Source organism: Molossus molossus, unplaced genomic scaffold (assembly GCF_014108415.1).
Source record: "Molossus molossus isolate mMolMol1 unplaced genomic scaffold, mMolMol1.p scaffold_m16_p_6, whole genome shotgun sequence".
NCBI lineage: Eukaryota > Metazoa > Chordata > Mammalia > Chiroptera > Molossidae > Molossus > Molossus molossus.
The window spans coordinates 45,401,980-45,421,170 of NW_023425399.1; the positions used below are offsets into that span (position 1 = coordinate 45,401,980).

General features: G+C 37.8%; 1 pseudogene; it reads left to right on the forward strand.

Annotated features, from left to right (window-relative positions):
• The first annotated feature begins 592 nt into the window (after positions 1 to 592).
• Positions 593 to 18,875, forward strand: LOC118619184 (annotated as a pseudogene).
• Positions 18,876 to 19,191: the final 316 nt, after the last annotated feature.

Here is a 19,191-nt window from a genome sequence, read left to right on the forward strand (position 1 = left end):
ACAATGAAACTTTTTTTGTCTGATTTAGAGGGCAGCTTGAAAGTATTATGCAGAAAGTAAAAATGTGTATGCCCTTAAACCTAGTCATTCCAATTCTACCAAATGATTTTGTAGAAATTGTCTCATAAATGCACAATGTACAAAGATGTTCACTCTTTAAATATTCGTATGGAATAAACGTCCAAAGGGGGAATGGATAAAATATGAGAAATCATGCAATGAAATTCTGTGAGAGTATTCAAAGAATAAAATGTTGGTGATAGAGAGATGGGAGGGATAGATAGCAGAGCGAAAAAGGCAAAACGATAAGTTTGATTACCATTTTGTGAGCACGCATGTGTGTGCATGGGCACAACTCTCTGGCTTCATTCCAGAAGTGGGGCTAAAGAATGGCAGAGGAACTTGCACCTTATACGTTTCTCATTGTTATGAGGATCATGTATTACCTTGGTAATGAAAAAATTAAAATAAAAAGAATCAGCTGGAAAATGCAGTGGTTTACATGAAGTGTGGTTCTGAGCACATGTTATTCTTTCTATCACCTATTTTCTCACTTCTCTGGGTATTGTGGCTGAGTTATGCAGAATAAGGCATGAGCATTGATAATAGCTTTGATTCCTGGAACAATAGTGGAGATAATGAGGAACCCACTTTACATACAATGTCCAGCCACACCTTGTCAGAAACAAGACAAACATCTGTGCAGGTGCAGGAACAATCATTTATCTGCCATTATCCAGAAATAAGCCGATATACACTGGTAAATTTTTCAAAATAATGGAAGCTTACTATCTGTTTAAAATGCCAACTTTAAAAAAATTTAGCCGTTTTTGAGGAAAATGTTTTCTTATCTTTTTTAGAAAATATGTTTTTATTGATTTTTTTTTTAGAGAAAGAGGAAGGGAGAGAGAGATAGAAACATCAATGTGAGAGAGAAAGATCAATCAGCTGCCTCCTCCACATCCCCTACTGGGGACTGAGCCCATAACCCAGGCATGTGCTCTGACTGGGAATTGAATTGGGACCTCTCAGTCCATGGGGTGACACTCAATTCACTGAGCCACACCAGCCAGGCAAGGGAAATATTTTCTAAATAAGCAACTCCCACTTTTACAGAAAAAATATAATGATCACAATATAAGCAATTCCTGATAATTTGAGGCATAGTTCTGACACTAAGCCTTGACATGTGACATTTTGGTGAGTATCTGGAAAAGCCTGAAGTGAATGGGGAAGCTGGCCTCTATTTTTAATCTTTACCAATTTCAATGCTTTTCCATTCTTTTCTAATTTAAACATTTCTGCCACTTCTTTCACTATCAGCCACCTTTTTAAGATAATATACCTATTGCATTTTGCCCTGTCTGGAGGAGCTCCCACCTATTGTTTGGACCCTGTTTCATTTGATGCTTCATCCCAAAGTGGAGCCAGAGTACAGATTTGGATGAAAGTAGTTCCCTGGGAAGTAATCCCAAGAAGCAGAGTAAGGATGTGTGGGAGGAGGGAGGAAAGGAAAGGTAAGGCAACCAGCAAAGGAGGTATTAATGTAACAGGTTTCATGGGCAACTGGAATTAGAAATCTCAATTGGGACATTTGGGGACACAGTGGAGACACACCTTATTACTGTCCAACTGAGAAATGAGGAAACTGGAGTATTTATTCACCAACTAGTATCCTTGTTATCTTCCCTGTTTGAGGATTGTTGGGGGTGTGGGTGGGGGAAGATCAGGTCTTTGGTACTTTGGGTCTGCATGTCAGCTGGGCCAGGCAATGGCCTCCAACAGAAAGACACAGGAACGGCTAAGATGACAGGAGCAGAGCACTAAAAGAGTCACTCACACTATTTCACAACTCCATGAAGTCAGCAATATTATCACATTTTACAGAGTAGGTAAGTGAGGCAATGAGAGTTGAAGCTACAAACCCAGGGTCACATAGTTAGGCAATGATGGAACTAGGATCATAACTTAAGTTTAACTGGCTCCAAAGTCTCCCTTTTGGTGACAATTGGTGATGTGCAGCCAGGGGCCTCTTGGGACCCTTCCAAATAATCATTACCTGAGAAATCAACTGACCCAGATTATTAGGCCTGTAATTCTACCTTCTTTCCTGATATATCCCAGTGTCTAGAATAGTACCAGGCATGGCATGTGATAGGCACTCATGAATGAATGATTGAAACTAAAGGAAATTCTGAAAATGTCTTCAGTGGTCTAAGTTTAGATATCAGTTGGGCCTGAGGACATTATAGTTCATTGCCTAGAGGTGTAGCTGCTCACTGCTAGGTGCATAATTCCTGTATGTGCTCATTCATTCAGCTGATATTTATTGAGTATCTATTATATACAAGGCACCATGCTAAATGCTAAGTTTTCAGTTGAGAGAAAAATATGCATGAGCCCACCTCCATGGAGTTCACAACCTAGAGAAGAGACAGGCATTCATCAAAATAATCATACAAACAACAGAAAAATTAGAACAAAGGAACATGTTAGACGACACCACAGAGAACAGTCAGCAAAATCCAGACTGTGGAAAACCCTACAGGGCAAACAACCTACTTCTTCAACAAATAAATTACCATGAAACAAAGTAAAGAGAGGTGGAAAGAGAAACCTATACATTAAAAGAGATTTAAAAGACATATCAACTAATTACAATACGGGACTCATATAGATCTTCATTCAAACAAACTGTAAAATTATAACATGTGTGAGATTATTGAACATTTGGAACTGACTAAATATTTGCTATTGAAGAATTATTGTTCTTATTTTAAGTATGATGAATTCTGGTTATGTTTAGAAAAAAGGAATTATTGTTAAGAGATACATATTGAAATATTTACAGAAAAAATATAATGCCTTGAATTGGCTTCAAAAGAAAGGAATTGGACAGAGGCTATGGATAAAACAAGACTGCTCATGAGTTGATAAATGTTGAAGCTAGTGAGGGCGGCTTGGGACTTCATGATACTATGCTATCTACTTTCACATTTGGAATTTTCCACAGTAAAAAGTTTGTAGAAAAACCCCTGGCCGGTTTGGCTCAGCGGTTAGAGCGCCGGCCTGCGGTCCAGAGAGACCCGGGTTTAGTTTCCTCTAAGGGCACGTACCTCGGTTGCAGTTTGTCCCCGGCCCTGGTTTGTTATGCGGGTGGCAGCCACTCGATGTGTCCCTTTCACGTCGATGTTTCTCTCTCTCTATCGTCCTCTCTCTCCCTCCCACTCTATCTGAACAAAAAATGGAAAAATGTCCTCAGGTGAGGATAAAAAAAAAAAAGTTTATAGAAAAAATTGCACAAATATTTTATTATAGACTGAGATGCATGTTATAAGGACCATGTACTGGGTATTGTGAGAAACTAGAATGGGGAGGCCAAAGGAAGTTTTCCTGACTAGAAAGATGTTTACTGTTTTGAATTTTTTTTTTTTAATTACCATTTTGGGCAATATATTACTTACTTCTGTTGGCTTGAGTGGGGAACAGAGGTAGATACAAGAATGTCATTATCCTAATAAAAATCTCAGTTATTGAATATCCACTCCACCGTTAAACAATTGCTGAGATACCTTGTGAAAAGAGGGTTAAGGGATTTAAAATTATATCTATAAATTGTTTGAAGATCTTCCTATCTAAAGGTGTAGACTGTGTCCTCTCCCCTTGAATCCAGATCAGCTTTTGCCTGCTTTAAAGAGTACAATGGATGTGACAATGTGTGACTTCTAAGGTCAGAAATGGCCAAGCAGCTTCACCTGTTCCTCTTGGGACATTCATTTTGGGAGCCCCACAGCTGCCATGTTGTGAGAATGCCCTGGCTATGTGGGAAGCCCACATGTTGGTGTTCTGATTGACAGTCCCAGCTGAAGTTTCAACCTAACAGGCATCAATTACCAAGTCTGTGAGTAAAGATTCCTCTAAATGATTCTAGCTCCCAGTTGTTAATTCACCCTCAGTTATTAAGTCTTTGCAGCTAGAACTCCATACACCATAGAGCAGAGACAAGGCGTACCCATTGTGCCTTGTTTGTGAGCATAATAAAGTTTTTTCATGTCACTAATTTTGGAGGTGGTTTGTTACACAGCAATAGCAACCAGAAAAGAGGGCTAGCAGGAGAACTTGCAAAGAGATTCTTAGAAGTGATGAGAGGGCTAGGGTTGAGTGAGGTGAGAGAAGTATTAACAGCAAACTAATTCATTTCACAGGGGTTCAAAGAACATTCAGATACAAACCATGATTCTGTGACTACCCCATTCCTTTCTTAGGCCAGTCTCAGTGCCAGACAACACTTTAGATATTTTAAGAGAAAAGACATTTAATAAGAAGCATTAGTGCTCATAAAATCTGTGGAAGAGCAGAAGCTTGGGAGTCAGAGGCCACTGTTGGACCACACCACTGAAGCAGCAGGTCACAAAATTATGGCTGCTACTGACCTCATAAGTGCCAACAGCACCCCCCCTACACACATCACTGACATCATTGCCACATGGAGATCGTCAAAGGTTTTCAATCAGCCAACACCTCTGCAGAAAGTGTCCTCCACATCCCTTCTACCGCCCAAATTTTGGAAGAACAAATCTCACTAGCAAAACTTGAATCTAAAATTCTAGCTGCAAGGGAGCCTGAAAAGGCTAGAAAGTCTAGTTTCTAGACTTCTAGTTTCTACTGTATGGTGGAAGGTAAGACAAAATTAGATGAAACTCAAAATCTAAGAGGGATTCCTTGTCCTCTTTGAGATGGAAGGAGGACCAAGATGAATTCAGGTTTTCCATTTATCACTGAAACCATTTGTTCTAAATCTTTTTTAGAAAATAATCAAATTTTCATTTTAGAGAAGAGAGGGGTAAGATGAGGTATGAAGTTTGACCTGTGTTATGAGAACAGAGGCAGAAACAGGACCAGACGAAACACGCTCTAAAAGAGACTTGGAATTCCAGCTGAGGGAAAGAGTCTAAACTGGAGAAGGGAAGAGTGGAGCTGGACTCCAGGACCACCATCACACCTGTAAAGCCAGCCAACTTTGTACACATGTCTTCTTGCTGTATTAGGCAATTCCAGGGTCTGGGAAGTTGTAGCTCACCTTAAAAACTGATACAACTAAGGGTGACCAGTACTGGTACTCTCTTAGATCTTGGCTGTCATGCCTTTTCTCTGAGTCAAATGGGTAATAACAGCTTATAGACTTTTGTTATATAATAGAAAATCACATGTGAAACTACATAGCAGATCACCCTTTATGAAGGAGTTCTGAGGATCACGAAAGTGACCCACATACTAAAGACACTAAGGGTAGCTGCAAACAGCTGAACCTTATTGTGTTCCCATGATCATGCCTGAAGCTTTGCAAATGAGCTCAGATGCTCCTACGCTGCAAAGGGGAAGCCTGAAGGAGCAGTTGCATGCACTGACCTTGTGCTCCTATGCTGCAAACAGGAGGAGCCCAAAGGAGCAGTTGCATGCACTGACCTTCCTGGGAACATTCTTACTAAGAACAGTACGTGAACAGACAAGGGACTATGTCATTCAGATAAAGGGTTCAAGGAAAAAATAAGGAACAAAGTCTAATAAGGCTGCTAAGTAAGCAGGGCAGGTTGCCAAACTTTTGCCTTTAAAAATAAACTGTTGCAAGCACTCAGGGCTGCAGCCATATCCTGTCTATGTGTGTCTTGTCTTGTGTGTGTCTTATGTTCTGTGTGTCTTGTGTTCTATGTTCATTCCCTTCTTCAACTTAAAAAGGAACCGCTACACTTTATCCTCTCCAACAGGGGGCATTTTTCTTCCTGACATGAGTCAATAACTGGGCCAGATTTCAAAATCTGGGTTGTAAGACATTTGAAAAATAATTTCTCCTTTATTCTTGTTATGTATTTCTGTAGTTCTTGGACACAAGTAGTAGCATGGCAGTGTCTTTTCTCTTTTCAGTCCTTCCCATGGTTTTCTCCAGAAATACCCATATGTGCAGAATATCTCCTTTAATGACAGTGTTATGGAGCTGAGCACACATAACTGAACCAGCAACTTTCAATTTGCTCCTCCAGGAATATATCTGAGGACCCAGATAATTTTCTCCAAATCTCTCTAACTTCTCAGCAGCTGGTGCTTGTTATAACTCCATTACCTACCTGGATGGGTACACATTAGACTTTTCCATGTTCAGCTACCTAATGAGCTATTATGATCAAGGGGGCACCCCCGGCTGCCTTACAATTCACCATGGCAATAAATGATATTTAGCCAAGTTGTTTCGAGCACCTTCCAAATTTCAAGCTCTTACAAAAGCATGGATACTCTTAAGTGTTGACTTGAATATAATGATATGGCTCCTGGTGAGACCACATCAGTGCACTTACAATGCTCTAAAAGGAGTTAAGATTTTCTCTTTGTATGACAGGGTTCTTGCATGAGATCAGCATACCTGACACTTCTGTCTTATAAACACTCCCAGTAAGCTCTGAGATGCAATCCTCCCCTGGCAAGATTTTAGTGTTTTTTTTTTTTGATGCAGTTAGAACTTAATCTTGGTTCTCTGAGTTCTCTCAAAACTTTAGTATGTTTCTTCAACACACTCCCATACTAGAATATGGGCAACACTTTCAAACAGAGTTGTATCTGGGCAAAGAGGTAATTATAGTCTCCTCTTCCCCACTATAATTCTCACTATCTTCAGTAACTTTAAGTGAAGCCATTTATCTAGCTGTTTGGTTTGAGTTCCCCCAAAAGCTGCCCCTTTGACAAAAAATTGGGAAATTAATTTATTTTGGAGATGATTCCAGGAAATATTGTGAGGAAGCAAGGAGGTGAGGGAAAAGAAAGAACCAATACAGGGTGTTAATGAGAAGATTAATGCTATGAACAATTAGGGTTCCATCCTGCCAGGACCTCTGGGAGACTGTCTCAAACACACCCTTTATGGTTATCCCACCCAAGGAATCTGGGCACTTATTCATCAACTGTCATCTATTATTGATTGAGGGATGCTTATAGAAACATTCACTGTCCAAAACTTTTGGCTTATAGGCCAAGAATGTCCTGTGACCTGATGTAGGCCACAGAAAGAGAGAGACTCAGGTGTTTGAGGCAGAAAACCATCATACCATCGGCTGGTATGGCTTAGTGGATTGAGCATCGTGCCATGGGACTGAGAGGTGCCAGTTTGATTCTTGGTCAGGACACATGCCTGTGTTGCAGGCTTGATTCCAGTAGGGGGTGTGCAAGAAGAAGCTGATCGATGTTTTTCTTTCACATTGTTGTTTCTATCTCTCTTTCCCTTCCTCTCTCTCTCTAAAAAAAATCAATAAAAACATATTAAAAAAATAAAGAAGAGTTTACTCAAATTTCAGGTGACTTCTGTCATCTGCCAACGGGATGTGTGCAGAGCATCAGTTTCATCTGTGACAAAAAACACTCATCATGTACAAAAGAGCCTCGATAAAATTATCAGTTGATTTCTCATCAGAAACCATAAAGACCAGAAGGCTGTGGTATGATATGTTCCAAGTGCCAAATTAAAAATTGTCAATGAAAAATTCTATAACTGGCAAAATTTTTCTTCAAAATTGAAGAAGAAATTAAGACATTCCCAGATAAACAAAACAGAGAGTTGGAAGAACGTGAAAAAATAAAGAGCACCAGCAAAGGTAATTACATAGATGAACAACCTAAGTGTCTATCAACAGATGAATGGATAAAGAAGATGTGATGTGTGTGTGTGTGTGTGTGTGTGTAATGAAATACTACTCAGCCATAAAAAGATAAAATATCGCCACTTGCCACAACATGGATAAATCTTGAGGGCACTATGCTAAGTAAAAGAAATCAGACAGAAAATGACAAAAACCGTATGTGGGATATAAAACAAACAAAAAAACACAAATGAACAAAATAAACAAACAAACAAAAAAAGACAAAATCAAACTTGTAGGGATAGACAATAGACTGGTGGTTACCAGAGCAAAATGGTTAAAGTGGGCCAAATATATGGTGATGGATGAAAACTAGACTTTTGGTGGTAAGCATGCTATAGTGTATACAGATAGCAAATTATAAAGTTGTACATCTGAAACTTATATATAGTTATTAATGTTACCTCAATTACATAAATAAATAATAAATAGGCACCAGGAAAGGTAATTATATAGGTAAATATAAGATAGTATAACTGTATTTTTTGTTTGTAACTCCCCTTTTCCTAACTCATTTAAATGACAACTCTATAATACAGTAGTGATAATTGTAAGTTGATGGACACACAATGTATAAAGATATAATTTGTGACAATAACAATATAAACAGAGAAGGATGGAACTTTTTAGGAGCAAAGTTTTATATACTATTGAAATTAAGTTACTATTAATCCAGACTAGATGGATATAATTAAGATGTTAATGGCAATTCCCAGGGAAATCAATAAGAAAATAACTTAGAAACATGTAGTAAAAGAAACAATAGGGAATTAAAATGTTATACTAGAATATATCTAACACAAAAGAAGGCAATAATAGAGGGATTGAGACACAACAAATTCCCACCACATAAAACATATGGATAACAAATAACAAATTGGCAGATATAAGTCTTTCCTTATCAGCAATTACATTAAATGTAAAATAATTAATCTCTCCATTTAAGAGCCAGAGATTGGCAGAGTTTTTTAAAACAAAACATGATCCAAGTATACTATGCTGTTCACAAGAGACACACTTTAGACTAAAATACCAAATAGGGAAATGAAAAGATAAAGAGAATGGAAAAAAATATGTCATATGTGACTGAAAGATTTCTCTCTAAGATTGGGAATAAAACAAGAATGTCCACTCTAACCACTTCTATTCAACATTGTACTGGAGGTTCTAACCAGGGAAACTGGGCAACAAAAAGAACTAAAAGGCTTTCATATTAGAAAGGAAGAAGTAAAGCTGTCTCTCTTTGCACATCATATACTCTTATGTAAAATCTCAAAGAATCCACGAAAACAATATTAGTACTAGTAAACAAGTTCAACAAGGTTTTAGAATAAATGATCAAAATACAAAAATCATTGATTTTCTATACACTAACAATGAACAGTCCAAAAATAAAATTAAGAAAATAATTCCATTTACATGGAATCAACAAGAACAAAATACTTATGGAGCTCCAGTCAAGATGATAAATGCTATGCTTGCCTCCTCTCATGACCACATCAAAATTACCACTAAGATAAATAGCAATTAAGCTAGCTAAAGACTATAGCTGAATGGAAGTTTTATAACTAAGGATATAAAAAAGAAGGCACGATGAGAATGGTAGGAGGCGCAGAGATAGCCCCACATCCATGTCTGGTGGCTGAGAATCAGGATGGATATCTCAGCTGCAGAGGTTCCCCCTAAAATGTGAGAAGTCCCAACTCCATACTGGGATCCCCAGCCAAGAGCACCAGAGCCAGGAAGAGGAATCCTCACAACATCTGGCTGTGAAAATTAGTGGAGATTTCATCTATTTGGGTGAGACAGAAAGCTGCATTCTCTTAAAGGGACTCCACACAGACTTACTTGCTCACAGGTACTTATCCTGGGCTCCAGCAGAAAAATAGTAGCTAGAGGGATGCCAGAGACATACAGGGAGAAACTGAGTTGTGTACCATTAGGGTGAAGGCTGGAGAAACCACTGCCATTGTCCTGTGTTGAGCCCTCCCCCTACACAGGCAAATCTAAAACTGCATTAGCCAGTTGAACACCACTTGCCCCACCCTGATTACTCCTTGATACCTTGCCCTACCCAACTCACCCACTGAGGGGACTCTTTTGGTAACAGGCAGCCAACTTTAGTCTCTGCACTGCTGGAGACTCTTTCAGCAGCAAGCAGCTGGTCTTGGTTGCACATCACCAGAGGCTCTCATAGCAGCAGGCAGGCAGCCTTGGCCAGCACTGCAATCTTTTCTAAAAATCTATTAAAGGACCACAGGTCGATATGCCTTATGCCTCTTGCTGAGAGGCCCCAGGCTTAGCGTTGGCACCAAATCTCAATCTGCATTTGCACCAAATTGGTGAACACCACTTGCTCCAACCTGACGACTCCCTGAGACTCCGACTCAACCAATTTGTGTTCCTTCTGAGGCTTTTTCAGTGGCCGAGCCTTATAAGCAGCCCGCATATGGTGGCCGACCTTGGGGTGATTGTGCCTTCTGCAGTACAGCTTTAGACCTGGTACTGGTGGCACAGCATTGGTTTTCTGTGTTGTTTCTCCCATTCACCTCCAGGGCCAGCATAGGCAGCTACCAACCCCAGATTGTTTTGTAGCTCCAACCAGGTAGCCCTGGGGCCAGTCACAGGCAACATCTGAAGTTGGCCTGGATCAGAGCCACTTCTAAGAGGTCCCAGAACCAGCACACTTGGTAGCTGGCTTCAGACCACAACAGAGCACCACCCAATTAGGTCCATAAGCAGCATGCCCAAAGTGTGGTCTGGGCAGGCACCAGAGCTCACTAGCCCACTAGTGTGAATCCCACTGCATGGGGTCAGCCCCTGCAGGGCAGCACATACTCTGGGGTCATGTCAAATACAGCCTGTCAACCCAACCCACTGACATGCCAAGAGCAATCAAGGCTCAACTACAAGAGGATGGCATACATAACCCACACAAAAGACACTATTGGAGTATATAGCTCAGGTAATAAGGGAGATTGTTCCACTGGGTTCCATAGGTCACCTACTACATACGACCACCCTGCCAAGACTGGGAGACATAGCAAATCTTTATACTTTATACATAGAAGCAAACATGGGGTAGCAGCCAAAATAAAGAGACAAAGAAACATATCCCAAATAAAAGAACAAGGGAGAACTCCAGAAAAAGACCCAACCGAAATGGAAGCAAGCAATCTACCAGACACAGAGTTCAAAGATGCTCAAGGAACTTAGTGAGGACTTTACTAGCATATAAAAGGATATAAAACATAAAAAGAAATGAAGAATACAATAACTGACAAGAAGAATACACAAGACAAAATCAACAGTAGGTTAAATGAAGGTAGTGAAAAACACCCAATAGAAACAGTAAAAAAAAAAGATAATAAAAAAAAATAAGGATAGTTTAAGAGACCTTTGAGATAACATCAAGTATAACAACATTCACATCATAGAGGTACCAGAAGGAATAGAGAGAGAGCAAGGGATTGAGAATCTACTTGAAGATATAATGAACAAAACCTCCCCTAATCTGCTGAAAAAAATAGACATATAAATCCAGGAAGCATAAAAATGCCAAAAAAGATGAACTCAAAGAGACCATCACCAGGACACATCATAATTAAAATGGCAAGGGTTAGAGATGGGGGAAAGAATTTTAAAATCAGCAAGAGAAAGACAGGCAGTCATCTATAAGGGAGCTCCCATAAGACTGTCAGCTAATTTCACAACAGAAACTTTGCAGACAAAAAGGCTGTCACAAAATATTCAAAGTGATGAAAAACAATGAGCTATAACCAAGACTACTCAGCAAAGTTATCATGTAAAATTGAAGGACAGATAAAGAGCTTCCCAGACAAGAAAAATCCAAAGGAGTTTGTCCCCATCAAAGCAGTATTACAATAAATATTAAAGAAACTTATTTAAGAAGAAGAAGAAAAGAATATGAATATGAATAATAAAATGGCAATAACTATATACCTATTGATAATCACTTCATTTTAAATGGATTAACTACTCCAATCAAAACACATAGGGTATTGGGGAACTCAATGGATAAAAAACATAACCCATATATATGCTATCTATAAGAGACACACCTCAAAACAAAAGATACACACAGACTGAAAGTAAAGGGATGGAAAAAGATATTTCATGCAAATGGAAACAAAGAAAAGCTGAGGTAGCAATCCTATATCTGAAAAAATAGATTTTAAAACAAAAGATATGATAAGACATAGATGGACATTTTATAGTGATAAAGGAATCAATTTAAGAAGAGGATTTAACCCTGGTAAATATTTGTGTGCCCAACATAGGAGCACCTAAATCTATAAAACAATTATTGATGAATAAAATGGGAGAAATAAACAGTAATACAGTCACAATAGGGAACTTTAACACCCTATTGACATTAATGGATAAATCTTCCAGACAGAAAATCAACAGAGAAATAGTGGCCTCAAAATACATATTAGACCAGAGAGATTTAATTGATGTTTTTAGAGTATTTCACCCCAAAGCATTCTTTTCAAGTGCATATGAAACACTTTGTAGAATAGAACACATATCGGGCCACAAAACAGGCCTCAATAAATTGAAGCAGGTTGAAGTCATATCAAATATCTTTTCTGACCATAATATTATGAAGCTAGAAGTCAATTACAACGAAAAAAACCTGAAAACCACACAAACGTGGAGACTAAATAACATGTTACTAAACAATAAATGGGTTAGCAATGAGATCTAAAAAGAAATCAAAAGATTCCCCGAGGCAAAGGAAAATGAAAACACAATGACCCAAAATCTATGGGGCACAGCATAAACAGTGCTAAGAGGGAAATTCCAAGTGATACAGGCTTACCTCAAGAAACAAGAACATTCTCACATAAGCACTCTAACCTTACACCTAAAGAAACTAAAACAACAATAACAACAACAAACGAAGCCCAAAGTGAGTAAAAGAAAATAATAAAGAACACAGTGGAAATAGAGTCTATAACATACAAAAAAATTAATGAAACTAAGAATTGATTCCTTAAAAATAGAAACAAGATTAATAAACCTTTAAGTAGAAAAAAACAAGAGAAGATTTAAATAAATAAAATCAGAAATAAAAGAGAAGTGACAACTGACACCATAGAATTACAAAGGATTAAAAGAAAATATTACAAATAAGTATATGCTAACAAATTGGATGCTTTAGAATAAATGGATAAATTCTAAGTAGCATAAAAATCTTCTAAGACTGAATTAAGAAACAAAATTTGAATAGATCAAGTACTACTAATAAAATTGAATCAGTAATCAAACTCTCCCATTAAATGAAAGTCTTGGACTAGATGGTTTCCCGGTGAAGAAATAACACCTATTTTTCTCAAATAATTCCAAAAATTTCAAGAGAAGGGCAGACTCCCAAACTCATTTTACAAGGCCAGCATGACCATGATTCCAAAACTAGACAAAGACATTACAAAAAAGGGAAATTATTGGTGAGGACGTGAAGAAAAGGGAACCCTTGTACACTGTTTCTGGGAATGAAGATTAGAGCAGCCACTGTGGAAAACAGTGTGAAGTTTCCTCAAAAAATAAAAAATAGAACTGCTTTATGACCAGTGATTCCACTTCTGGAAATATATTCAAAGATACCTGAAACACTAATTTGAAAGAATATATGCACCCCTATGTTCATTGCAACATTATTTACAACAGCCAAGATTTGGAAGCAGCCCAAGTGCTCATCAATCAATGGATTAAAAAGCTGTGATACATTTACATAACTGAATACTACTTGGCCATAAAAAAGAAGGAAATCTAACTTTTGTGACAGCATGGATGGACCTGGAGAGCATTACACTAAGTGAAGTAAGCCAGTCAGAAAAAGACAAATACCACATGATTTCAATTATATGTGGAATCTAATGAACACAATAAACTAACAAACAAAATAGAAACAGACTCATAGATATGGAAAACAGACTGACAGCTGTCAGAGGGGAGGGGAGCTGGAGGGCAGGGAAAAATGTCCAAGGGATTAAGCAAAAACAAAAACAAACCCAGTAGCTCATAGGCACAGACAACAGCATGGTAATTACCAAAGGAAAAGGGGAGTAGGAAGGGGTAGAAGTGAGTAAGTGGGGGATAAATGGTGATGAAAGGAAACTCGATTTGGGGTAATGAATACACAATACAATATACAGATGATGCATGATAGAATTGTACACTTGAAACCTATATAATTTTATTAACCAATATCACCCCAACAAATTCATTAAAAGATTTTAAAATATTTGTCTTTCTCTGATTGGCTAACTTCACTTAGCATAATACTCTCTAGGTCCCTCCATGTCATTTCAAGGAATAAGAGATCTTTCTTTCTTTTAGCTGCATAGTACTCCATTGTGTATATATACCACAGCTCTTTTATCCACTCATCTATTGATGGACACTTGGGCTGTTTCCAGATCTTAGCTATTGTAAATAGTACTACTATTAACATAGGGGTACATAAATTCTTTCTGATTGGTGTTTCAGGCTTCTTAGAATATATTCCTAAAATTGGGATCACTGGGTCAAATGGCAGTTCCATTTTTAATTTTTTGAGGAAACACTATATTGTTTTCCACAGTGACTGCACCAGTCTGCATTCCCACCAGCAGTGTACTAGAGTCCCCTTTTCTCCACACCCTCACCAGCACGGTTGTTTGATGATTTGTTGATGGCAGCCATTCTGGCAGGTGTGAAGTGATACCTCACAGTCATTTTAATTTGCATATCTCTGATAATTAGTGACATTGAACATTTTTATCATTTGTCTCTTGGCCATTTGTATGTCCTGTTTAGAGAAGTGTTTATTTAGGTCCTCTGCCAATTTTTAAAATTAGATTCTTTGTCTTCCTCTTGTTGAATTGTATGAGTACTCTATACATTTTGGAAATTAACCCCTTATCTGATGTATCATTGGCAATTATGTTCTCCCATACAGTGAGTTCCCTTTCCATTCTGATGCTTGTTTCTTTTTCTATGCAGAAGCTTTTTAGTTTGATGTATTTCCATTTATTATTTTTTCCCTTTGTTTCTCTTGCCCTAGGCATTGTATCAGTGAAAGTTCTGCTACATGTGATGTTTGAGATTTTTCTGCCTACATTTTCTTTTAGGATTTTTATGGATGCAAGAGTCACAATATCACGTGATCTCACTTATTTGTGGACTATAATGAACAAAATAAGCAGATTAACACAATAGACCCAGAGATATAGAAGTAAGGATCAAACTGATGAAACTTGGGGGTGGGGGGCAGAAAGAGATAAATCAAAAACTTATATTCATATATGCATAACCAACAATACTGTGAAGGGGTGGGATGGGAGACGAAAAGAGGGTGTCAATGGGGGAAAAAGGAGAAACATTTGTAACAAAAATAACTTTAAAAAAAGAACAAAAAAAGATTGACAATATCTAATTTCAAGGAAAATGTGATTTAACTAGAAATCCAGCAACATTGCTGGTGGGAGTGCAAAATGCTATAGTTCCTTTAGAAAGTGATATTTTCATACACCTACACTCTGACTCAGCAATTTCACTCCCAAATAAGTACCCCATCCCCCAAAAGAGAAATAAAAACATATTTCAGAAGAGGACTTGTGGAAGAATTATTACAATAGCTTTAACTAGAAACAATCTAAATGTCATACATCAACGGGAAGAATGAACAAATGCAATGAAATAATATTCAGCAATGAAAAGAAACAAATAATCTAATATGTGCTAATACATCTGGCCTTAGAAAACATTATTCTGAGTGAAAGAAGCTACACACAAAGGAATGTACATCATATGATTTAATTTTTATGAAATACGAAAATAAGCAAAACTAAACAGTGGTGACAGAAAATCAGAAAGAACATCTGAAAGGTTGTCTGTTGCATGGGGGAATGGATAGAAAAGTAGCTTGAAAAAACTTCAGACACATGAGACTGTTGCATATCTTGTTTGGAGTGGTTATTAAATAGATATACATAATCAACAAAATTTCTGAGGCTGAGGCTGGGGTGGATGGGAAGAGATAAACCAAAGAACTTTTATGCATACATGCATAACCAATGGACACAGACAATAGTGTGGGGAAAGCAGGAGGGGTGTTGGAGTGGAGAGGAGGGGTCAGTGGGGGGAAAATGGGGACATCTGTAATATATTCAACATTGAAGATGAAAAAAAAAAGATTTTAAAATATAAAAAATAAAAGAAAATTATAGGCCAATATCCCTGAACATGATGCAAAAATCCTCAACAAAATATTAGCCGACTGAATTCAGCAGTATATTAAAGAGATCACATACCATGATCAAATGGGATTTATTCCTAGGATGCAAGATAGGTACAATATCTGTCAATCAATTTACATAATACACCACATAAACAAAATGAATTATAAAAACAATATGATCCTATCAACAGATACAGAAAAAGCATTTGGCAAAATTTAGCATTTTTTATGATAAAAACTCTCAGCAAAATAAGAATATAGGGAACATATCTCAACATAATAAAGGCCACATGTGAAAAACTCACAGCTAACATCATATCCAAAGGAGAGAAAGCTAAAAATGTTTTCTTTAAGATTAGAAATAAGAAAAGGATGTCCACTTTCATCACTTTGATTTAACATATTATTAAAAGTTTTAGCCATAGCAATCAGACAAGAAAAAGAAAGAAAAGTCATCCAAATTTGAAATGAAGAAGTAAAACTGTCATTATTTGCAGATGACATGATACTATCCATACAGAACCATAAAGATTCCACACACACACACACAAAAAACCAACAAAAATACAATACAAAACAAAAAAATTACCAGAACTGATCAATTCAGTAAAGTAGCAGGATACAAAATGAATATACAGAAATTGGTTGAATTTTTATCCACCAATAACAAACTATCAGAAAGAGTTATTAAGAAAAGCATCCCACCCTGGCCGGTTTGGCTCAGCAGTTAGAGCATTGGCTTGCGGTCCAGAGAGACCCAGGTTTGGTTCCGGCGAGGGGCACCTACCTCAGTTGCAGTTTGTCCCTGGCCCTGGTTGGGTTCTATGGGTGGCAACTACTCAAAGTGTCCTTTTCACGTTGATGTTTCTCTCTCTCTCTCTCTCCCTCCCACTCTATCTGAACAAAATATTGAAAAATGTCCTCAAGTGAGGATAAAAAAATTACTACGAACAATTATACACTTACAAATTGGACAATCTAGGCAAACTGGACAAATTTCTGGAATCACATAGTCAACCAAAACTGAACTGGGAAGAGACAGAAAACATGATCAGACCAATAACATCTAAGAAAATTGAAGATGTAATCAAGAAACTCCCGGGACTCTTGCAGGTCAGGCTGGTGGCACTGACGCAGGCTCACAGCATGGGTCACCCGAGCTGCATGGCAGGGCCTGCCCTGGCCTCCAGGTGCACGGACCTATGGGGCTGCTGGTGACTCCTGGGTTCTGGACAAGCTCCATCCACAGCTCTGCATAGCACAAGGAAAAAGTTGATATGTCTGGATTTTCTGTTGAAAATATAAGAAATTTTAGTATCATTGCACATGTAGTTCATGGCAAAAGTACTTTAGCTGACAGGCTCCTGGAATTAACAGGGGAAATTGAAAAAACAAAGAATAATAAGCAAATTCTTAATAAATTGCAAGTAGAATGAGAAAGAGAACTCACTGTTAAAGCACAGTGAGTGCTTTAACACTATAAAGCAAACTTCTTTCTTGCCTTTGAGGCACAACTCTCCACAATTACAGTTATAAACAAGATAGATCCAAAGAATGCTGATCCTGAAAGAGTTAAAAAACAAATGGAAAAAGTGTTTGATATTCCAAGTGATGAACGTATTAAGATTTTTGCTAAATTTGGAACAAATGTTGAAAGTGTTCTTCAGGCAGTCATCGAAAGAATACCCTCTCCTAAAGTACATATAAAAAAAAGTCCCTGGGAGCTTTGGTGTTTGACTCTACCTTTGACCAGTATAGGGGTGTGATAGCCAATGTAGCATTATTTGATGGAGTGGTTTCAAAAGGAGATAAAAGTGTATCTACACATACTCAAAAGACATATGAAGTTAATGAAATAAGAGTTCTGAATCCTAATAAGCAGCCAACTCATAAACTATATGCAGGACAGGTGGGCTATCTGATTGCTGGGATGAAAGATGTCACTGAAGCACAAATAGGAGATGCGTTATATTTAAATAAACAACCAGTGGAGCCCTTGCCAGGGTTTAAATCAGTGAAACCAATGGCATTTACAGGAATGTACCCTATAGATCAGTCTGAATATAATAACCTGAAGAGTGCTATAGAAAAACAGACTTTAAATGATTCCAGTGTGACAATTCATCGGAATAGTAGCCTTGCCTTAGGTGCTGTCTGGAGATTGGGATTTCTTAGACTTTTGTATATGGAAGTTTTCAACCAGTGACTAGAGCAAGAATATAATTCTTCTGTTATTTTGACAACTCCCACTGTTCCATATAAAGATATTCTTTCAGCAGCAAAGTTGATAAAGGAATACAGAGAAAAGGATATCACAATAATCAGGGTTTTGATTTATCAGGGTTACCTGATATTTGGAGTCATTTTGGGCACTATTTTAACACCAGTGAATATACTGGAAAAATCACTATGCTTTGCCAGGCTCAAAGAGCGTTTCAGAAGAATATGGTGTTCATTGATCAAAATAGAGCTATGCTTAAATATCTCTTATCTTTGAATGAAATTGTGGTGGATTTTTATGATTCTTTGAAATCCCTGTCTTCCGAATATGCTAGTATAGATTATGAAAATACAGGCTACCAGATTGTAGAACTTGTAAAGATGGATATTCTGCTGAATGGAAATGTTGTAGAGGAGCTAGTAACTGTTATACACAAAGACAAAGCAGATACTGTTGGCAAAGCCATATGTGAATGTCTGAAGGATTCTCTTCGTAGGTAGCTGTTTGAGATAGCAATTCAGGCTGCTATTGAAAGTAAAATCATTGCAAGAGAAACTGTGAAAGCTTATAGGAAGAATGTTTTAGCAAAATGTTACGGTGGTGATATTACCCAAAAAATGAAGCTTTTGAAGAGACAAGCAGAAGGAAAGAAAACAGGAAAGTTGGCAACATTGCAGTTCCAAAAGATGCTTTCATAAAAGTTCTGAAGGCACACACAATCTGATAAATAATTGGTGCAAAATATAAGGAATTTTTATTAATTAAAAGTTGTGTATCCTTTACTGTTTCTTATAAACTTATAATATGTTGACAACAGAATGAAAAGTATAACATTTTCTTGTTACTTTCTTATTTAAATAACCTATTGGCTTTTCTTTGAACAATAGTAGTGTAGTGAGAGGATAAGAGCTTGGACTCTGCCTGGCCAGTGTGGCTCAGTGGATTGAGCACCCCTCTGTGCACTGAGAGGTCCCAGTTTGATTCCAGGCCAGGGCACATGCCCAGGTGGTGGGCTTGATACCGAGTAGGGAGCATGCAGA